General features: G+C 51.3%; 1 protein-coding gene across 6 annotated transcripts in view; it reads right to left on the bottom strand.

Annotated features, from left to right (window-relative positions):
- The window catches only part of GLCE (glucuronic acid epimerase), a 44,136-nt gene extending 25,325 nt beyond the window's left edge, over positions 1 to 18,811 (bottom strand). The window contains exons 1-2 of one of the 6 annotated variants that reach the window (XM_082769321.1): positions 18,727 to 18,811; positions 7,868 to 7,967 (exon numbers count right to left, since the gene is read on the bottom strand). The gene's annotated coding sequence lies outside the window, so the exon portion shown is untranslated. Of the gene's footprint in view, positions 1 to 7,867; positions 7,968 to 9,228; positions 9,511 to 11,663; positions 11,684 to 15,555; positions 15,577 to 16,094; positions 16,170 to 16,798; positions 17,215 to 18,726 lie in introns of those variants that run through there. The other 5 variants (XM_082769323.1, XM_082769324.1, XM_082769325.1 and 2 more) reach the window with 5 other exon arrangements.
- Positions 18,812 to 19,508: the final 697 nt, after the last annotated feature.

The raw sequence follows: 19,508 nt of genomic DNA, 5'->3' as shown, positions 1-19,508 counted from the left end.
AACCCACGACCTGGCTGTCAGACCCACTTGCACGTAATGCTTCTGCGTTATGATTGTGCTCATCCAAACCCTTGCAGCCACACCGCTATTAGCACCTGGCACAAAAGTCACTGCAGGCCTTGGAACCTGGCATCGATCTCCTCTGCTTTTTAGAATCCATTATTTTTAAAAGGTGGAGTAGAAGAGAAAATGACCAGCTCTGCCAGCCAAGAACACCACTTCCCTGGGAGCAGCTCGGCCCCGCGCGACGCACTCTCCTTTCTCCCAGGCAAGCAGGCAGCTAAGTTTAAGAGCTGTGTTACAGAACAAACCCTCAAGGAAATCAGCATGCATTTTTTTTTTTAAACCTCTGACTCTTCAGCTCCATTTACCATGGATTCCATGCTGGCCTGCAACTTGCTGTTCGAGTGAATCCAAATTCAGTGGGATGCCAGCGAGACGCGGAGATGGGAGCAGAGCACCCCAGGCTGCCAGCATGCACATCTTCAGCCTCGCACAGGCAGTTCCTGACTTCTCACTGCACCTCCTCCCCACCCCACTTTTCTTTTTCCCCTCCTACTCTCTTCTCGTGTCTTATTTTACACAAATTAACCCATGGGAGTTTTGCTACAGATACCAGGAGCAATGCAGTTTCACTGCTGGATTGCACATGCTTACAAGCCTGTAGCACAGTCACATTTTACGGTATTTCATTCAAGAAAAAATAATTATTAACATGACAAGCCAGAAAAAGGCACTTCTCATATTCAGCTGTTCTCCAAAAAGGCCCCAATTCCATCTGCCTCCCCAGTGCCTCGGGTGAAAGGTAAGGCTTGCAGTAGATGCGTGCTGTTTGATCATGACTCAGACTGAGCCTCGCGGACCATGCACCAGCTACGTGTCAATAAATGATGTATGAATGCGCATTTGTATAAACACACAGTGCGTTTGGACAATGAGTCACAACTGGTAGAGAAGTATTCTCTCTTCCAAAACAGGTTAAGTCATCACCACTCTGTGCGTTTGTTCCTGTTGCTAGAAGAAATTGTTTTGTGGTTTACCTGGTTTTTGTTTTTTCCAAAGCAACTTCAGCTCTGCAGACGTGGGAGGTGATTTTTTTCTATTTCAAATAAACTGCTGTGAAACATCAACAAGAGCAATTCTTCCTCTCCCCCGCAAAGGTAGGCAGCATTGCTACCGCAGCTTTAACAGCGAGGAAGGTTTCAAAGAAAGAAGGAATAAACAGGAAGGATGCAATCAGGTTTGCTATTTTGGGGAGAAGCAAAGCAAGCTTAAAGAAGCTTTAAGAAAAAGCTTAGAAATTAAGAAAGTCCAATGTAATTCAGAATTCCTTCAGTTCAAAGTGTCTCCAAAGCAATCAGCATATGCAAAAATATACACGCAAGAAACCACAAATCCTGAAGCCTTTCTCGGTCATTCTGAAAATGAACCCAGTCCCAAGGACACTCACGTGCTTAGCTACAGACTAGCACACTTGACCTTTCAAGTACAACTTGCAGCAAATTAGATACGACTACAGCAATGCTTTCTTTTTCCAAAAACCACACATTTTCCAATGGCAAGAAGTGCTGTCCAGGACCCTGGGGCAGAAACTAAAACCCACGCAGAGGATATTCTCTGCAGCCTCCCAGTGACTCTCTCATTCACTCCCACAGCAAAACCACAAGTTAAAACAAGTGCTTAAGCTGAGCAGAACATACCCGAAACAAAGGCACAAGCAATGGGTCACGCCATGAGCTCTTTCCTCACCTTTTCTCCTCTCTACCCAGTCTGCTCTACACCACGAAAAACGCAAGGTCATGAGGGAGGAAGCAGGGAGGAAGAGACAATGACAGAAATTAAAGCTTAATCTGAATTAAGCCTTCTGATCTGAAATACTTTGATTTTAGACTCCACAGAAGACCTCTTATTGTTGGAGCAGGGAGCACATTTTGCAGCAGGAATTCCTGAACTGCACATCTAAACACAAACCCCACCCTTATTACCAATTCTTATTTTAGCACAAATATGTTTTCGCTGCACGGATTTGAGGAAAGATGTCAACCCTTGAACCACACAGCAACAACTAGCACTGTTAGCTGCCTCCTGGAACACCACAAGTTACAGAAACACAGCCTGCAAGTCCTATTCTGCAGGTAGTTAGCAGACAGATTGCAAGTGTTTGGAGATTGGAACAGCTCTGCCTCTTTGGATGAAGAACGATTACCAAAATAAAAGTATCCTTAACAAAAATACAAGTATAACTGCTTACTTTAGGTAAACCTGCATTCAGGAAGCTTCAGGAAATCTCCATTTAATGGAAATTCACTCAACAGGTTCTCTCCTAGAGCTTTTATGAATGTCTTTGTGGTTCAGACGTTGAACTGAGCTCCAAAATGAGGAGAACCAGAGGAGAGTATTTGGAAACAGCCCGAGCTGGCCTCAAAGCCTTGCTCTTACCAAAAAACAGAAGACATCGGTGCTTGGGAAGATGGACACAGTGGAAGCCAGCACACCTAACACCAGTTTATCCCAGTTCCCTGCTAGCCAAGGTGCGAGGTGGTAACGCTGGACACGTGGAGCTGCAAGGAGAACGGCCACAGAGGGAGGGGAGCTTTATCCATCTGTACGCAAATACAATGATTGCTTTATAGACAAGTTATGCCTATCCCACGACGAGGCCATTAATCCAATGAAAATAAATTAAGAAAAATGTGCTGAGACTGACAACGATGCTACACCTCATCGTTAATCCTGACCATATAACATTGCTGCAGGCAAGAGAGCCGTGGAGATGAAGGCTGTTAAATCACCCCACGAACACAGCCCAGCACACCACTGTAAAAATGGTTTATTAGCAGAGCACTTCACAGCATTGTCTGAAACTTTACAACACTTACTTAGTATGTATTTGCTATTTGTCGGGGATTTATTGTCGCATGGGTTATTTTTAAAAGTTTGTACTATTAATGCTAGATTGCCATTGACAAATGTAGCACCGCCAGCACAATCTTCGCACAAGTGTTCTCTTAATGAGCAACTGGCGACGGCGTTGCCAAAAAAATCTGCAAACGTGCAACGATCCAGCTCGCAATTAGACCTGAACAATAGTTCCGCTGATTATACTTTTTATGCTGAACGCATTCAGCGATATGCACTGCGGGAACAGGCTGCATACAGACGAGCTGAAGCCATTCAGCGCGTTTGCGTGCGAGCGGCTTTACTAAAAATTTCAATAAAAGGAATTCTCAAAGTAAACATTTTAAGCAAAACAATAAGCTCTCACTAATCCGCGCATACAGACGTGCATGGGAGTGTTATAAGTATTTACTAGGAATGGAAGGAGCAGGTTTGAGTTGACCCTTTCCTAGGACCAGGGATGATTTTTGGAAAGGTCAGAGCCTGGAAGACTTTGAGCAAGGCACAAAAGCTGCCACCGCTGCTCACCCTGCGGCATCGTGGGCACGGCACGAGGCAGAGGGCACATTGGCTGTGCAAAACACGGGAATCCAGACCAAATCTGTTAATACGGAGACGTGTCGTGGGGCTGCCCACATAAAAACCAAGCAGCAGAGCCACAGACCAATGGGTTTGAGCCGAAATCACTTCAGTTTTGGCTGGAGCTAGTGCTGTGTTACAGGAAACCTGCTCAAGGCCTAATGTTGTTAGATGGAAACAAAGACAAGGTGTTTGCTCTCAAGATGTACCGAATGCCATCAGCAAAGCTGCCAGCACGCTGATGCCATGTCCCTGACTTGAGGCAGTCGGCGGTGGCCGCGTCTTCCTGCTGGAGCTGCTGCTAGCTCCAGACGGGCACTGGCAGAAAGGGGAAACCCAATTACAGACAACAGCAGTATCTTCGTCAAAAACCAGCGAGCAATTAAACGTCTCCTACACACGGAAACATGTATCGAAGCTAATTACTGTACATCGGTCAATGTAATTGCGACTCCAACCCAACGCGGCCCGTGTAATTAGCTGGCACTAATGGAAACCTCCGAACGCAACGAATTGCTGAGATACCCTCCGTCAAGAGGATTTCCTCGGAGTGCCAGGAAGCCAGGCCGCCGCTCCTGTCGACTTTAATGTGCACTTGGCCAGCAGACAGATGGAGGAGCTCCCTCCTTCCCCGTTACCAGCACCCGGGGGGACGTGCCAAGGTCCTCACAGCCAGGCGAAGGCGCCCAAAAGTCCCAGGCACAAAAGCACTGCTCGCTCACCCTTGGGTGCTGCCGGAGGGGAGCAGCAGGGAATCAGCCCCGATAGGATGGTCACTGCACACAAATGAAACTTATTTTCCCCTTTTGCTATTCCACATAGCTCCTTTTGTTCCATGACACCTAACCCTTGCCACAGAAATGCTGCTCACGGAGCTCCGAGATGCCTCAGAGGCGCCCACGGGCTGATGAACCCGGAGCACCAGGCAGCCCAAAGGTTTTATTGCAGGTTTCACAGCGGCAGCAATTAGTGGCACTGAGCTACTGAGGGGTTTTACCTCTTCTGCCAGCTGCATTTCTCCAAAAAGAAATTTAAAAAAATCAACTTTACTCTTGGCAGTGTTGATTGCAGTGGCAGAACTTTTTCTGATGGCCAGGTATAAAGAATACTCGAGGTGCAGCGTGTAACCGTGCCCACCTGGGCAGGGAAAGGCCAGCGAGTGCCTGACATCACGCCACTGTCCATCAGGTGTGTATTATCCTATGGGCCAAGCTGGCAAGATAAAAGCACAATAGAGAATTCGTAAGAGAAATACTGAGTTTACAAGAAAATCCTTCCTGGGGCAGGAATTAACACAAGGCAGAAGTAATAAACGAAAGCCAAAATCTCCTCCATAACCTAAAGGCCATCGCTGTCTCACTGAGCTGGTTTTAAGCTTCAGCAGGTGTGCTACAGACATACAGGTATTTAAAATGTGTGATAAATCAAACAAACCTGGAGGACTTCATCCTGATTTCTACAGCCAAGCAGTTGCCACCAAAGCGCAAGCAGAGCACGAGACCATCACAGAGCTACTACAGAAAAAAACAATCTAACAGCTAGCTCTGGAAACATTAACTGAGGCCATCAAGAAGAAAAGACTTCAGTGAAGGGCATCTGCCTGCAGAAGTCATCTAGGAAGTCCTTGCTGCATTTGGAAGGACACGTTTTACCTGGAGCTGCTCCGAGGCAGGAAAGGTTTGCACCCAGAGCCACAGCACCGAGCTGCTGGAGCTCAGGGAGCATTTGCACAACGCTCTCAGACACACGGTCTCATTTTTGGGTGGTCTGGTGCGGAGCCAGGAGTTGGACTCGGTGATCCTGGTGGGTCCCTTCCAGCTCTGTGCTTCTCTGATTCCTGCCCCAGGTGCCTCTGGTAGAGGAGGAGAGGAGCAAAGGTGCAGGCAGAACCTGCACTTCCACCAGCATTGTAAAAAGTTTCCTTTCCAAGTTGTGCCCACGTGCATCCACGCGCCTGACTGCCAGGAACAGAATTTCCTCCCGGTGCTGCTGTCCAACAGCTGCTCGATACTGGAACATAATTAATAGGTCTACAATACCGAGCTATTTTCTTCTGGATGCTACGGACTCTTTTTTCATCCAGAAATTCAATGCATTCACTCTTTATTCACTTACAACCCCACTGAGAGCCTATAAATTATTACTTTCTATTGCTGTGCATCCAGAGGCTCCAGCCAGGGTCACGGCACCGTGCCGGAGCGGAGCCGCCGGCTCCACGAAGCTGCTCCGGCCGGGTCGATCAAAATATCCTTTTAGTGGATGCTAAAATGCTCCTTGTTTGTATAAAATAAACTGTTCAGTCTATGTCAACAGCTTCTCTTCTGCTGTTCCCCCTGGCAGATTAATTATCAGTCCGCCCAGATCTTCTCCTCCATCGTATTAACTGATTCAATGTCATTTAAAACATATTAAATACAGCACTACAGCAGACTTGAAACACTAAATAATTCATGACAGCAAAATAAGGTCTACATGGGGCTAGGAGATCTTACAAACATCATTCCTGTATCCCCCGCCCTCCCCAGTATTTTTCTAAAAATAAAAGACGAACTTGGGGGCAATTAATATGCGATACGGTTCCAGCAGCAGCAAAATAATTTTTAGCATCTCCTTCAAAACACTGTTTCATAGCATCCATCACTTACAGGAAAACATGATCAAGACGGGAGGCTCTGAATACCTCGGTGTTTTCTCCAGGATTCAATCTAGCCTGCTTCTAAATATGTATAATGCCGAGGCTGCATTAACACATTAAAGCTTTGTAGATTGCCATCACTGCTTCTGCTGCTTAATTTCATCTATCCCTCGCAATTCAGATCCTCGACTACTTTCATCCTAAAAAAAAAAGGCACATCTCAAATATAAAGACTCATGATGCTCACATAAGCAGATTGCCAAGCAAGTTTAAGAGAACATATATTTAAAACCTGGCAGCAAAACTTCACTCCCCAACTCAATGGGAGTACTCGCTCAGCTTCTATTGCCTGGATGTTAATAAAAAGCATACTCTACGATCAGTTAAGCCTGACAAAGTCTGGGCAGGATGATGAGTTTGACAAGTCAAACAATTCAGGAGCACACTTGCAGAATTCACGAGCTGACGGAAGGGGGGGAAGGCTCTGAGCAACCGATAAAGCCTCCGCAAGGGACTCGGCGCGTTTGTTTTCCACTCCAGCTGCACAGAGACAGAAGCACAGCACAGTAACACAAAATGGATGCTTTTTTTTTTTTTTTTTTCTCCAAACACTGCCTTAATTTCCACACAAGCCTGTCTGCCCGGCTGAAATTCATTTGCTGCTTCAGACTATTTGCATTGCTAAACGCTCCTTTCCGCTCGTTTAGGAGCAAGCGGAGAATTTAAAGCACTCCGGGCTCGAGACCGTCCTGCTGCACCACGCACCCCAAAGGACAGATGATCCCATACACCAGCACGTGCTGGGTGCCCCCACCCCGGGCTCAAACCCCAGCAGGATCCCGGGGAGCACAGCCCAGGCTGAACCCAGCTGCAAGGCTCGGAAAAGCAGAACTCACCCAGCGCCGGTTAAGCTCGCGAGAGCAGCATGTATTAATTAGCAGGCAGAAGTTTAAAGTTTCCTTTAATCATCTTGAAATGCTTTGAAACCCCCTTTTCTGGTGTAGCAGCTCCGAGAGGGCTTTTATCTTTCAGCTGTGACACAGGAGGCATGCTGGAAGCCCTGGGAAGCTTTTTGAGCCTCCTCCAGTTTGGGCTCCTCTCTTTGGCAATCAGATTTCCCAAACCCGCGCGCAGCCACGGCTAGCAGAGAAACTGTCGAAGACCAAGGAGAAATAAATCACTGCATTTACCACGAGGAGGAAAACTTTTGCTTCTGGAAAATCAGAGCGTCGGGGAGAGCCACGCTCCAGTTTAACGCCGGTGTTTTATCCGGCATCCTAAATCCTCCCCACACGTGGCACAACAGGATAAACCCCTGCCTCCCCCGCGCCACAGACCCGGTGATCACGGCGCAGCTAATTGCACGGCACCCTAATTAACAATTACCAGCTTTCTCACGCAAAACCGAGCAGCCAGGCTAACGGCACGCAGACCTGCTCTCACGCACTGCCTCCTCCAGAAGAAATCTTCCCCTGGAAGGATCTCCTGGCGCTACCTGCACACGCTGGCACGTCCCCTGGCAACAAAACCACAGCTCCCCACGGTCCCCCGAGCCAGGCATCTTTCACCCCAAGCTCACTTACCGGCCACGAGGGGCTGATAAAAGCCCCCGCAGAGGAGATTTTCCAGCTGGCACCTCCTGGAAACGCAGCTGGCAGCTGGACGAGCGTTATTTGGGCAGCTCCAGCCCTTCACAGCCCCCCCAAATTCAGCCCCAGTTCGGTGATCGAGGCAGGGGATCTGCTCCGTGCTTACCTTAAGCAAAGGGAGGTCTCCGAATTCTAACGGGGCTCGGGGGTTTCAGCTTCAGAAATGCATCGGCGGGCGACCCAGCGAGATTTCCCTCTCCGATTTCCTACAGGGGAGATGTGGAGAGGAAAAAATAATAAAAAAAAATAATAATTGGAGTACTTCAGGATCCGCAGCAGCCACCGGAGTTGGCTTCCTTCCCCTCTATCTGTAGAAATCCTCTTACTCAGTCCTGTCTGCTCGTAAGACAGCACTGCTGACGAATTTCAAGGCTCAGCTCTTGACATGCAGAATCACTGAAGGATCAAGAGCATAAATGTCACTTCCTCCAGGCAGCACATCAGCGGCGAAGGAGCCTAATCTGCTCTCCCCACCACAATCCCACCAATTGACGAGCAAATCCCGGCATCTGCCTCATGCAGAGCTCGCAGCAGAGACGCTCCCGAAGAATCCCAATGCAGCGCCCGCGTTTCGAGGAGCTCCCTTTTAGCTGCCCCATTATGTAGTTCCACTTGAGGAGCTGCACGAGTGGAAGAACATAAACTGGAAAGCTAATAAAGCACCAAGGCAGAGCCTAACCTTGAAACAAATTACAGCCGGCGACGTCGGAGCGGTAGCAGAGGCTCAGGAATTATTCAGCGAGCTCCAGACGAGGTTTAACTAACCAAATTCCAGCTTTATTTATGGCACGCGTGCCGGCCCCAAAACCTTCGCCTGGCTTTTTCCACCTCCCTTATTGCTTTTGCACATTTCCTGATCAAAGCCGAGGGAGGCTGGCAGCTTTCTGAGGGCGTTTCGGACCCCGAAGTTTCTTGAGATAGGATTTAGGCGCACGGAGGCACCGTCCTCCGCACCCCCGATACCCGTGGATTAACCACAACTCGGGCCGCCAGCAGCAACTTGACCCACCGTGTAATTAACTCCTGAAATGGCATTTTAATGGTCTCTGCCCTTCCTCAACTTGGCAGCAGCACGTATAATGACGCTCTTATTAGCCCTCCTGCCTCCTTCCCTTGCATTCCCAATTTCAAATTAAACAAAACCTCTTCTGTTGGAGCTCGCCTTGAAGTAGTCTTGTCTTAAAAGGATTACCCTCCGCTAAAAGCCCACTGGATTCCACAAAAGGAGGCTTATTCCTGCATTTCAAGTCCCTTTTTTTCTTTTTCTAGGTACCTAATGCACACCTGGATTATTTTCCCTAAAATCTCTTTGAATTTTCTCACCGAATTAGCTCAACAAGGTAAATTTTATCACCCATTAAAATTTATGCCAACGCAACTCGAGCCGGCTCGGTATTTCTCCCTATAATCCCCTCGCTGGAGGCTCAATTTAATAAACAAAGGCAGCTCTAATAATTCAAATCTTACTCTCAAAGATGCGATGTGCCTGTCAGAAGCTTTCTGCAACACAGTCAGTACATTTCTCCAGCCCCTCTCCAAGGCTTTGCATACATTTCAGCCTGCATCTTGCCTTTTGAATGCTGATAACTGCTGTTTCTTTTCTCTCCTTTAAAGGATTAAAGGCAGCCACACAGACATTTTTATTAGTGCATCACGCACCATTAAATTGTCAGCTTGTCTGCCGCGATTCTCCTTAGGAAAAAAAAAATAAAAAATACATACGTGGCCTTGAAAACATCTTTCCCACCAAATCCTCATTTTCCTGGCACTTATTTACAAATTGCAGCAAACAAAGGCAAAGCACCACGTGCGTTTTCCCTGCAGCCAGGTTACAGCAGGCGAGCAGCACTCCGCGCCCAGCATCTATTTTTAAGCAGCACCCAGCACTTCCACGCCAGAAAACCTCCCCTCGGCCTCCCCAGGAGCTTTATTTTTTATTATTTCATCGCTCGCCGCAGCGCCTTCGAGAAGCGAGGCGAGACCTCCCAGGCTGTGCATCCTCCTAACACGGGAAAAACTCCCAGAGGAGGAAAAAAAATAAAGTTTTTTACCAGGAGCAAGCAGCGACAGGGCTGGCCAGGAGACTCCGCGCTGAGGCTGGGGCAGGCAGATGCCACCTCTCCAAGGGGACAGGACCCAGCACTCCCCAAAATCCTTTCCTAATGGGGCTGGTTCTTCCCTGCATCCCTCATTTTTTGCCCGTTTTTGCCCGTTTCTCGCAGTTCTCTTGCACAGATTCCTTTTCTTTGACCCAAACCACACGGGAGCTGCCCAGCTTTGCTCAAGCAGAACCATGCCACGGCACAAAGCGAGCCAGGTGGGAGCAAGGAGGGCTGCAGCATGGTGAGTTACCTTTCTACCCATATCATACCCGTTTGGAAGGTTCTGCCCCTACAAACCCATCGCCCTGTGTCCCACCACAACATTTAAGGAGCAATCGGCACAGCTGAGACGTTTAACTGAAGGCCCAAGATCTGCACCAAAGGGGCCATTTGCGCACTCCTGGCTCTCTACACATAACGGAGCTATCCCCGAGCCCACCCAGAGCCACAAACCCCTCTCTAAAACACCACTAAATACCACTAAAATCCCAGTCCCACACCAACCCAGCACTGGGTGCTGGCACAGGCACTGCCCCGCTCCTCGACCGGCTCGGGGCAGGAGGGAGAGAGGAGCACGGCCCGTCCTTCACGAATTGCTTTTCAATTTAAATCAGGTGGGTGCAGTGACAGCACCTAATTAGCTGCTTGGCCTGAGGATGGGGTTAATATTGAGGAAATATTCAGGGCAGACACAGAATTCCTGAGCACGCGACCCATCAAGGCGCTCACTGCGGGGTGCTGGTGTCCGGCCCCAGCACTTAGTCCCCATCCGATGCAGCACAAGAAGGAGATTTAGAGCAAAAACAGGGCACCCGTTTTGGGGTGCTCCTGTCCAACAGGGCAGGCACTCGACAGAGTCACAGGCACTCGATAGGGTCACAAGAAATGGGGTCAAACTAAGCGATTTTGGAGACAGGTCCCCACTAAGCCAGCGAAACGAGCTCGGTTTGGCAAGCAGAGGGCACCTTTGGGGCTCAAAGCCAGGCAGGTTTCGTGGCATCCCTCCCCCGTACCCCACAGGCTCACCACCATGCCTGGGGCTCCGTACAGCCCCTCGTCGTCCACCCAGGCAAACACCAGGCCTGCAGCATTAAATCCTGAACAGCAGGACGAGACGTTTTACAGCGAGCCCCAGGAGAAACCATCACCACCAGCAGGAGCCTGCCGGTCTCCTAACCCGCACTCGGCCCCCCAGGGCTATTTTATGACACGCACAAATTGCACCAAACCTCACCAGATCCCCTGCAGCCCGGGGACAAACCTGGCACTGCAGAGAGGGGAGCGAGCTCCAGCAGAGGGCACTCGGAGGCAGGGAGAGGACCCGGGGGGAGCCGCAGCACCCAGAACGGGAGGACAGCAGTGCCAGAAGTCCCACCAAGTGACATTTTATATCAATAAATTTATATATTTATATATACACACACACACACACTATATATACACACTATATATATAAATATATACTTTTTTTTTTTTAAAACACTGCAACATTTTGCAAAGAAAGCTCACATCTTACAGAGAAGTGGAGAGCAAGCACAGCCCCAAAACCCCAGGCTCCCCGGCAGGCAGGCAGGACTCGGTACCAGCCCCATGTATTAAAACACCACCCATCACCCCTCAGCAGGATAACCTCCTCCATCTACACTCATGGAAAACAAATAAAAATAAATAAATAAATAAAAAATAAAAAAATAAAAATAAAAAAAAAAGGACCGAAACCAGCAGGAGCAGCTTCAATCGTAGCTGCTTGGAGAAACAGAAGTTTCACTGGTCAATATTTTTTCTTTCAAAACTTTGTACCGGAGGGTGTTTACCACAGGTGCTCGTTTTAAAGCAGGAGTCCCCACGAGGATCAAGCTCAGCGTTACAGCCTCCAAACAAATTCAGCGAGCTGTGTGCCGGGGATTTCACCCCAAGTATTTTGTACTGTGTGTAAACTGCAAGCCCCGTAACCCGTGTCAGGGAAAACTCAAATATTTACATGTGTAAAAAAAAAAAAAAAAAGGGGGGGGACACTGCTGATAGGATTTCTTTCTTTGACAGAGGTTTAACAACTGTTACGTGGGATTTAAGGCAAGGTCACAGAGCTCGGCTCAGAGTCCATAAGGTCAAGATCCCGGTGTTCAAAGATCCCTGCCATCCCCAGGCCATGCCCCAGCAAACACCCGGAGCAGGGCTCGGACACCTGGGGCTTCCAGGCACTGCTCAGCCCGACGTCTGACCTTTTATAAGCACTCAGGGCAGGAGACGAAGCAATGAAGTGTCAGAGGAGTGCAGCACCACCTCGGGCCTTCTCAAAACCTGCAGCAGCCGTCGGGAAGCGCCGCTGCTGCGAGTGACCTGCGAGCTAACCCCAAACGCTGCTTTCAGCTTGCATTTTCCCAAGCCACCAATACCATAAAAAAGAAGAAAAAAAAAAAAGTATTTAGGTAAGAGATGGAGAATTCTGTTTTTTAAAAGGAGAACCAGCTAAATCTCACTCTTGCAAGAAAGCCAATTTTTGCAAACAGCTACAAACATGTCACAATCCTGCATTACTACGCAGCCCTCAGAGTCGTGGCAGCACATTTGCATATCTATTACTCTATAAATTTTACAGCCCACGTATCCCAAGCACGCTGTTGCCGAACGGTGATGCCAAGAGCTGGCTTTCGAAGAAAACTCGGGGCTCTGCAGAACCCTTTGGCTACCAGACCACGCTCGCTGCTGCTGTTTGGTTCTCGGCTCCGAGCCTCACCTGCCTCAAAAACCTCAGAGCAAACTCACCTCCTGTACCCGTAAGGCTTCCCTATGATACCAGGCACCAAATATTTACTTCTAGACACAGTTTAAAGACGAGTTTAAGAACCAGATGTGCCTTGTGGCCAACGTTCCCCAAGTTACACCAAGAGGAATCCATCCCCTCCTGCCCAGAGCCCTAAAACACCGCAGGCAGCATCCCTCCGTGGGGGCACCTGCTGGAAACAACCCACAGCTAGCGAAGGGAGCATCTGAATTCAGCACAAAATCCTGCTGCTTCTCACCTCCCAGCCAGGCTGCGATCCTGTTCCCAGCACCAAATGTTCCAGCTCTGACACTCGAGGTGGCACACGGGTGCGCGCGGGGCGCTTTGCGCACAACCCAGCGCGACGCTGGGCAAAAGGAGCCCGAGCCTCGCTTTGTTTTCCATGAATTCGTCACTTCGCATGATAAAATATTAAAAACGCCTCTTTTAAAAGCCTCATTCTCAGCAGGCTTTAATATGAACATTCTCCGAGCGCGCTGTTCATGCTTAAAAAACAGGCATTAAACAGCTGAAACGTTTGATGTTTGGAAACACAGCTACCCATCTGCCAAGGCCTTGGGAAGCATTACGTACCCAGCAAGATTTTCTGTTCTAAACCTATTTAAAGAAAAAAAAAAATATATAAAAATCTCCAGACATGCAAAGCTCGGAGCTTAAAAATAATCCTTTCTACTTACTCCCAGATCTTCCCTGCAAAAGGCTTTGTTTACTGCGAAGCTCCAGCGTGCTGCTGCTGGCATGGGGATCTCCCTCGCCTCCTCCACGTAACGGGTTTATAAATTCATTTATAAATTACCTGCAGGGCTTGGAGGTGCCTGACCTGCCCTCCTCGGCCACCCAGGGCTCGCCGCATGCCCTGCTGTGGGTTATGGTGCCCGTGGTCCAGTGGGATGTGCAGGGAGCTCCCTGCCTGCAGAGGGGTCCTGGGCACAACCTAAAAGCCAAAAACTTGCAGGAGATGATGGAGCACAGCCCCAGGAGAATTGGGGTGAGCTCCAGCCGTGGGGCAGCCCCAGCAGCATCCTCGGGGCTGGGGACATTAAGGGGTGCCCCATATACCCACACCACCCCCACGCTGTCCTCTTGGGGTCCCGGTCACGCCAGGCCACGGGGATTACCGCTCTGTAATCCTAAAAGCAGCCTGAAGTTAGCAGCAACATATGGCAGAGCACGACGGAGCTCTTCCTGCCACCCACCCAAAAGCGACGAGCTTCGCTGACAGGTTTTTTGCAGTTTCTCTTCCTCGGAAATTCAAATTTGTCTGGAAGAACAGCGACTGCAGGAAAAGCAGAGCAAGGAGCCCCTAATCCCGGGAGGAACTTGGCTGTCGGGGGGGGGAGCAGGCACGGCTCCGACACCTAAGCTCTGGGGCTGGCGAGCAACCAAGATTTTGTCTAAATTCACCTCCTGTGTGGCTCCATGGGGAAAAAAAAAAATAGAAACACTCAAAACCCATCACAGGAACAGGGTGGAAGAGAGGTGCACAGCTCGACTTCAAAATGGATTAAAAAAACCCACAACCACAGGAATGATGCTGGCCTCCCTTTTCTTCCCCAGACGCCTCGTCCCTCACCACCTTCACCTGCAGAGCCACCAGCCCTGCGGTGTGAAGCACACCACCTGGTTTGGGTCCTCAAAAACACGAAGAAACGGTATAGGAAAAGAAAAAAAAACACAGAATTAGGTCTCCCTTTCTGCAGCAGAAGATGCCCCGAGCTCACTTGTTGACGTTTCTCATTAGGAGACATCCGAGAGCCCCGCGAGGAGAGCAAAGCTTCTTAGGGTTTTTGAAGGAAGCCTTCAACAAACAGCAGGGATGGCAGGAGCCCATCCGTCCTCGAGATTCACACAACAGTTAACACTTTTCTTTTTTTTTTTTTTTTTTTTTTGCAAGAACTTAAAAAAAAAAAAATCCTTTAAGACAACATAACACGCAGCCTTCTGTACGCAGCTTCATCCTCACGCACCTTTTAACGGGACAGCTTGAGCTCTGACTTCAAGCTGGTTTATTTGTCAACTTCCCAAAAAGCAAAGCTGACGTTTTTAACAATGTATGCTAAAGATGTATTTTTTTTTTTTTCTGCCTCCCAAAACGCAGGAATGTAAATCAAATTGACGGAGGCAAAAAAAAAACAAAAAACAACTACAGACCCCTTGGACCCGATGATCTCTGGAGATCCCTTCCAGCCCCTACAATTCTCTGATTCTGTGATTTTTCCATTCAAACCACAAGCTAAAATCCGGGTTTAGCTCAATCCTGCTGTCAGAGCGTTGCTGTGAGAATTGCTCGTTCAGACGTAGACATCTCTGAGGTCGCTGAGTGCTCTGCAATTAGACACGTCCCCGGCAGCTCATTAACCGGGCTCTGCCCGTTGACGGCAACTGGCTCCAAGCGTAACGGAGAAAAAGGAATGCCAAAAGGTAAAAAATCAAATCTCACGTGAAGGTTACATCAAACAGCTCTGCTTCATCTTTAAAAAAGGGAAATCCCAAAAGAATTTGAGAACTGCAGGCAGTGGCCTCGGGGTTGGGCTGGGGAACCTGGCCGGGAGCCTTCGGGTCTGCCCCAACAGGAGCTGGGTGCCAGACCCTGACCTGGGCATTATTGCAGGCTGTGACCTCGTTAGCGTGCTGTTAACGAAGCAGGGCTGAAGGTTTGGCTTACACTTGGCTATTTCGACTGATGGAAACCATCTGATGGGGCTTCTGCTCGCAGCACCCCAGGGCAGGAGGGCTTCGGGGCTCCTCTGAGGATCCCCACCCACCCGGGGGCAGGAGAAGAAGGAAAAGACCAAAACCACGTCTTTGGGAAAAGCACGCCCAGGAAAAACCTAGGAAATGGTTTCCCTTTGAACACAGAAAACTGAGAGGAACGAAGCTGCCTGTGCAGCCTCCCCTCGCTCTTACCAAAGGTGAAGCTGCCCTTCGGTATCTCCAAGGCCATCGAGGAGTGCAAGTCACAACTCCCGGTTTTTCACCTCCAAACGGCTCCAAGAGGTTCTGCTAAATCCATCCTTTTGTTTCGAGGCCTTGTGGAATTTCCTGCGTACCTTAATGCCATTAAGGTGACAAAAAAAACACACAGCAGCCACATTTCCTGCGCTGGAAGGGTTCAGGGACTCTCCCACCAGATCTGCTGATGGGAGAGCTTAGTTGTTTCCCTTGCAGGGTGAAAAAAAAAAAAAGCCACAATCCCCTGTAACAGCCTTTATTTTTTCAAGGCATGAAGCAGGACGGCGAACACCAAGCTTGAGCAAAGCCCCTTCAGGAGCCGACCTCCAGCTCCCATGACACAAGCAACGTAAGCAAGGGAAAAAGAAAAGGTGCCATAACTGAGATAAAACGCTAATTAAAAGCTCGTTTCCTCTGGCCTCAGCAGCGAGCCTTCTTCTGCAGGCTCTCCTTACCGTGCATTTTATCTCCCATGGCTCAGGCTCAATATTTACCATCTAAAACGCAGCCAGGAAGCAATTTTGGGCCGTCCAGAGGAGCTGGTTAAACATCAGCCACCACAGGGCTGGGCTGGGAGGCGAGGAAGGACCCGGACACGTGGCAGGCACCTGGGGGATTCATCAGTCAGCAGGGCTGAGAGCCTCCCAAACGCATTTTGGGTTTTGGTGTTGGAGGAGGAAAGAAAAATAAAAAAAAATCACAAGATCCTAATGTTACAAAAAGGGGAACATCTGCCGGCATTTTGGGTCTGCAGCACAAGAAGCGATGAGTCAACTTGCTGTGGAAAGCAGCAGAAATGAGAGCTCGAAGCTCTGGCTGCTTTGGACATGAAAGGCGGTTCGTTAACACACGGCCAGGCAGCAAAGCGACCAGCCCGAGACACGCCACCAGCAGCTGCCTTTTAATCTTCCAGCTCAATTAAATGTTCAGAGAGAGAGCTACGTAGACCTAACTTCAGTGAAATCCAGCTCGTCGTTATTATTATTATTATTTTTCAGGAGGAGACATCAGAAAACCACCGACGGCCAAAACCACCCCAAAGAGCAGCTCCAGCTCCGAGCAAATCGCTTTGCCCAGCCTCTGCTGACATTACAACGGTACCACCAGCACCCACAGCTGCTCCCGTGGAATATTTACACTAAACGTGGAAAAATTGGGTTCATTTCCCCAAAGTAATCCCCCCAAACCCCTTGTTTACCTCCACACGTGCACGAGCTGGTGCCCGGCTCTCCTCCCGCCGCAGCCTCACGGCCGGGGTGGTGCTGATCAGGAGGCAGCCGGGCCACGAAGGAGCCGAGGACACTTGTCTTACAGAAAATTACTGTCAGACGCTGCCAGGCCCAGCTTTCCCTCTCTCCGGGCCGGCAGCCAGCCGCTAATCAGCTCAGGGCCCTCCTAATTTTCAGCTGGGCAACAAGGCGGCGCGACACAAAGGCGGGCGGCCTCCTCCGGGCACGCTTCCACTGAGAAGGTGGAAAAAGAAAAACCCAAATCGCTGGCAGGCACCGCCGGTATTACCTGCGGGGAGGTTCAGGAACTCCCCCGAGTGCCAAAATTTCCTTTATCCAAGTTTTTTATCTAAAATTTTTATCCAAAATTTCCTGTGCTGTCACAGCACCCCACCGGCTGGGGCGGCCAGCTCTGATGAGGGTGGCAAAATCAGCCCTGTCAATTTAGGATTCGTCCTTCTCACCTGAATATTTTAGTCCAAATGCCTGCCACAAACTCTGCTGCCACAGGATTCGGACAGCTGTGGTGCCGAGACCTCCTCCATGCACCCGAAAAGCAGGGGCACGGAGCAGCTGGGGGAGTCCCGGCTCGTTTTGGGGACAAGGGCTCCACTTCTCATTTTTTAACACCTACAAAGGCTCCGAGCAGGGGCACCATTAGCTATCCGCAAGCCCTGCACCTAAAGGAATGAGCCAAACGCCCCAATTCCTACCAACATCACCCCAAACAATGCTTTTTGGTGTCTGACACCAGCGGGCACCACGAGGATTAGCACACACAGAGGAGAGATTTCCCTCCTGCCCTGCCCGGGCAGCTCCCAGCCATTTGCAACGTTAAAATTGGGCTAAAAGGTGGAATAAATCAGCTAAAAGTTCACATCCCACATCCTCAGAGCCCACAGAAACCAAACGGACCCAGGACACTCGGGTCTGTGCCCGCACACACCCTAAGCACATTTATTGGGGTTTTTGGGACTTCGCCATACAACCAGGTGCCCCAAATCCCCTCCGTTAGGGGGGATCTCGCAGGGCCTCGTGCACGGGGCCTGCAGGAGCCCTGTGGGCACCGTGTCCGAGGGCAGCGCGGGGCAGGAGGGGCTGGCACGGGCGGTCCTGTCACCAGGGTGCTGCCCTGCACCAGGGCCACTGGGGGCACGGGGGCTCAGGACCCTTAGGACCCCAAGAGCCCCAGAAGCCCCCAAAAAGCCCCCAAAAAGCCCCCAAAATCCCCAGAAGCCCCAAAACCCCCAAAAGGCCCCTGAAGCCCCAAAAAAACTCAAAAAGCCCTGCAAAGCCCCCCAAACCCCCAGAAGCCCCCCAAAAGCCCCCCAACGCCCCAAAAAGCCCCAGAAGACCCCAAAACCTCAAAAAGCCCCCAAAAGCCCCCAAAACCCCAAAAAAGCCCCCAAACACCCCCAAAAGCCCCCCAAAGGCCACAAAAAGCCCCAGAAGCCCCCAAAAGCTCCAAAAAGCCCCAGAAGCTCCCAAAAGCCCCCCAACGCCCTAGAAAGCCCCAGAAGCCCCCAAAAATCCCCCAAATCCCCCCCAAAGTCCCCCAAACCCCCCAGATCTCCCCCTCCACCCCCACCCCACGCCCCCCTCCACCTCCCCCAGGCCCCCCACGCCCCCTCCAGCCCCTCCCCGAGCCCGAACACCCCCCGCTGCCCCCCCCCAGCCCCTCCCGGTGCCCTCCCCGTACCCGGGGTCCCCCCGCACCCCCCTTCCGGGGGCAGCCCCAGCCCCGGGCGCCCCCCCCGGTGCTCAGCGGCCACCGGCAGGCGGCCCCCGAGCCTGCGCTGACCCCGCGGGGCCGCCCCGGTTCCGGTTCCGGCCCCGGTTCCGGTCCCGGTTCCGGTTCCCGCCGCTCCCCCCCCCGGAGCCCGGTCCCGGTCCCTACCTGCGGCCGCGGGCCCTGCCGGCGGGCGGAACCCCAGCGCCGGGGCAGGCGGGGCCGCACGGAGGGAGTGGAGCAGCGCCCCGCCTCCTCTCAGCCAATCGGAGCGCAGTGGGCGGGGCGTTGGGAGCCCGCCGGCCAATAGGAGCGCGCGGCCCTTCCGGTCGCGGCGCTACCTGCGCCGGGGCGGGGGTGGGAGGGGGTGTGGGGGGGAGCGGCCCCGCCCACGCTTCCCGCGAGAGCGGTGGGAAAGGGCGGGGCTCACCGCCAGCCAATGGGGGAGCGCGGCGGGGGCCAGGGGAAGGGGGCGGGGTTTGGAGGGGGAAGGGCGCCGCGGATTGGCTGCGCGCGGCCACGCCCCCCGCCCCGCAGCGCGCACGTGGCGGCGCGGGCGCGGGAGAACGAGGGGCGCGGTGGGGTTAACCCCTGCGCTGCCGGAGCGAACCGTGAGGGGACCGGGGGGGCACGGGAGGGGTCCGGGGGGTCCCTGGGGTCCGTGCCCTGCCTCGGCCCGGGCAGGGGGGCGAGGCCCCGGGCTCAGCTCTGCGGGCTGAGCGCATGAACCCCTCCAGCATCATGCCCACAGCCCCATCAGACAGCATTTTGCTGGATTTTGGCTTTTTTTTTAATTTTTATTACACCAATTTGCACCTTTCTGGGGCATTCTGCAAAGCTCTGACCTCTTGCCAAGCCTGCGCCTTGCAAAACCCTCCTTGTGTATTGCCAACTTCCCCCGAAGCACAACCTCAAGCTCCCAATCAAGCACCGCAGGGCTGTGATGCCCC

This window comes from Aythya marila, assembly GCF_965140915.1.
Source record: "Aythya marila genome assembly, chromosome: 11".
NCBI lineage: Eukaryota > Metazoa > Chordata > Aves > Anseriformes > Anatidae > Aythya > Aythya marila.
The sequence above is the reverse complement of the archived record's forward strand: the minus strand, read 5'-3'. Positions and strand labels throughout refer to the sequence as shown.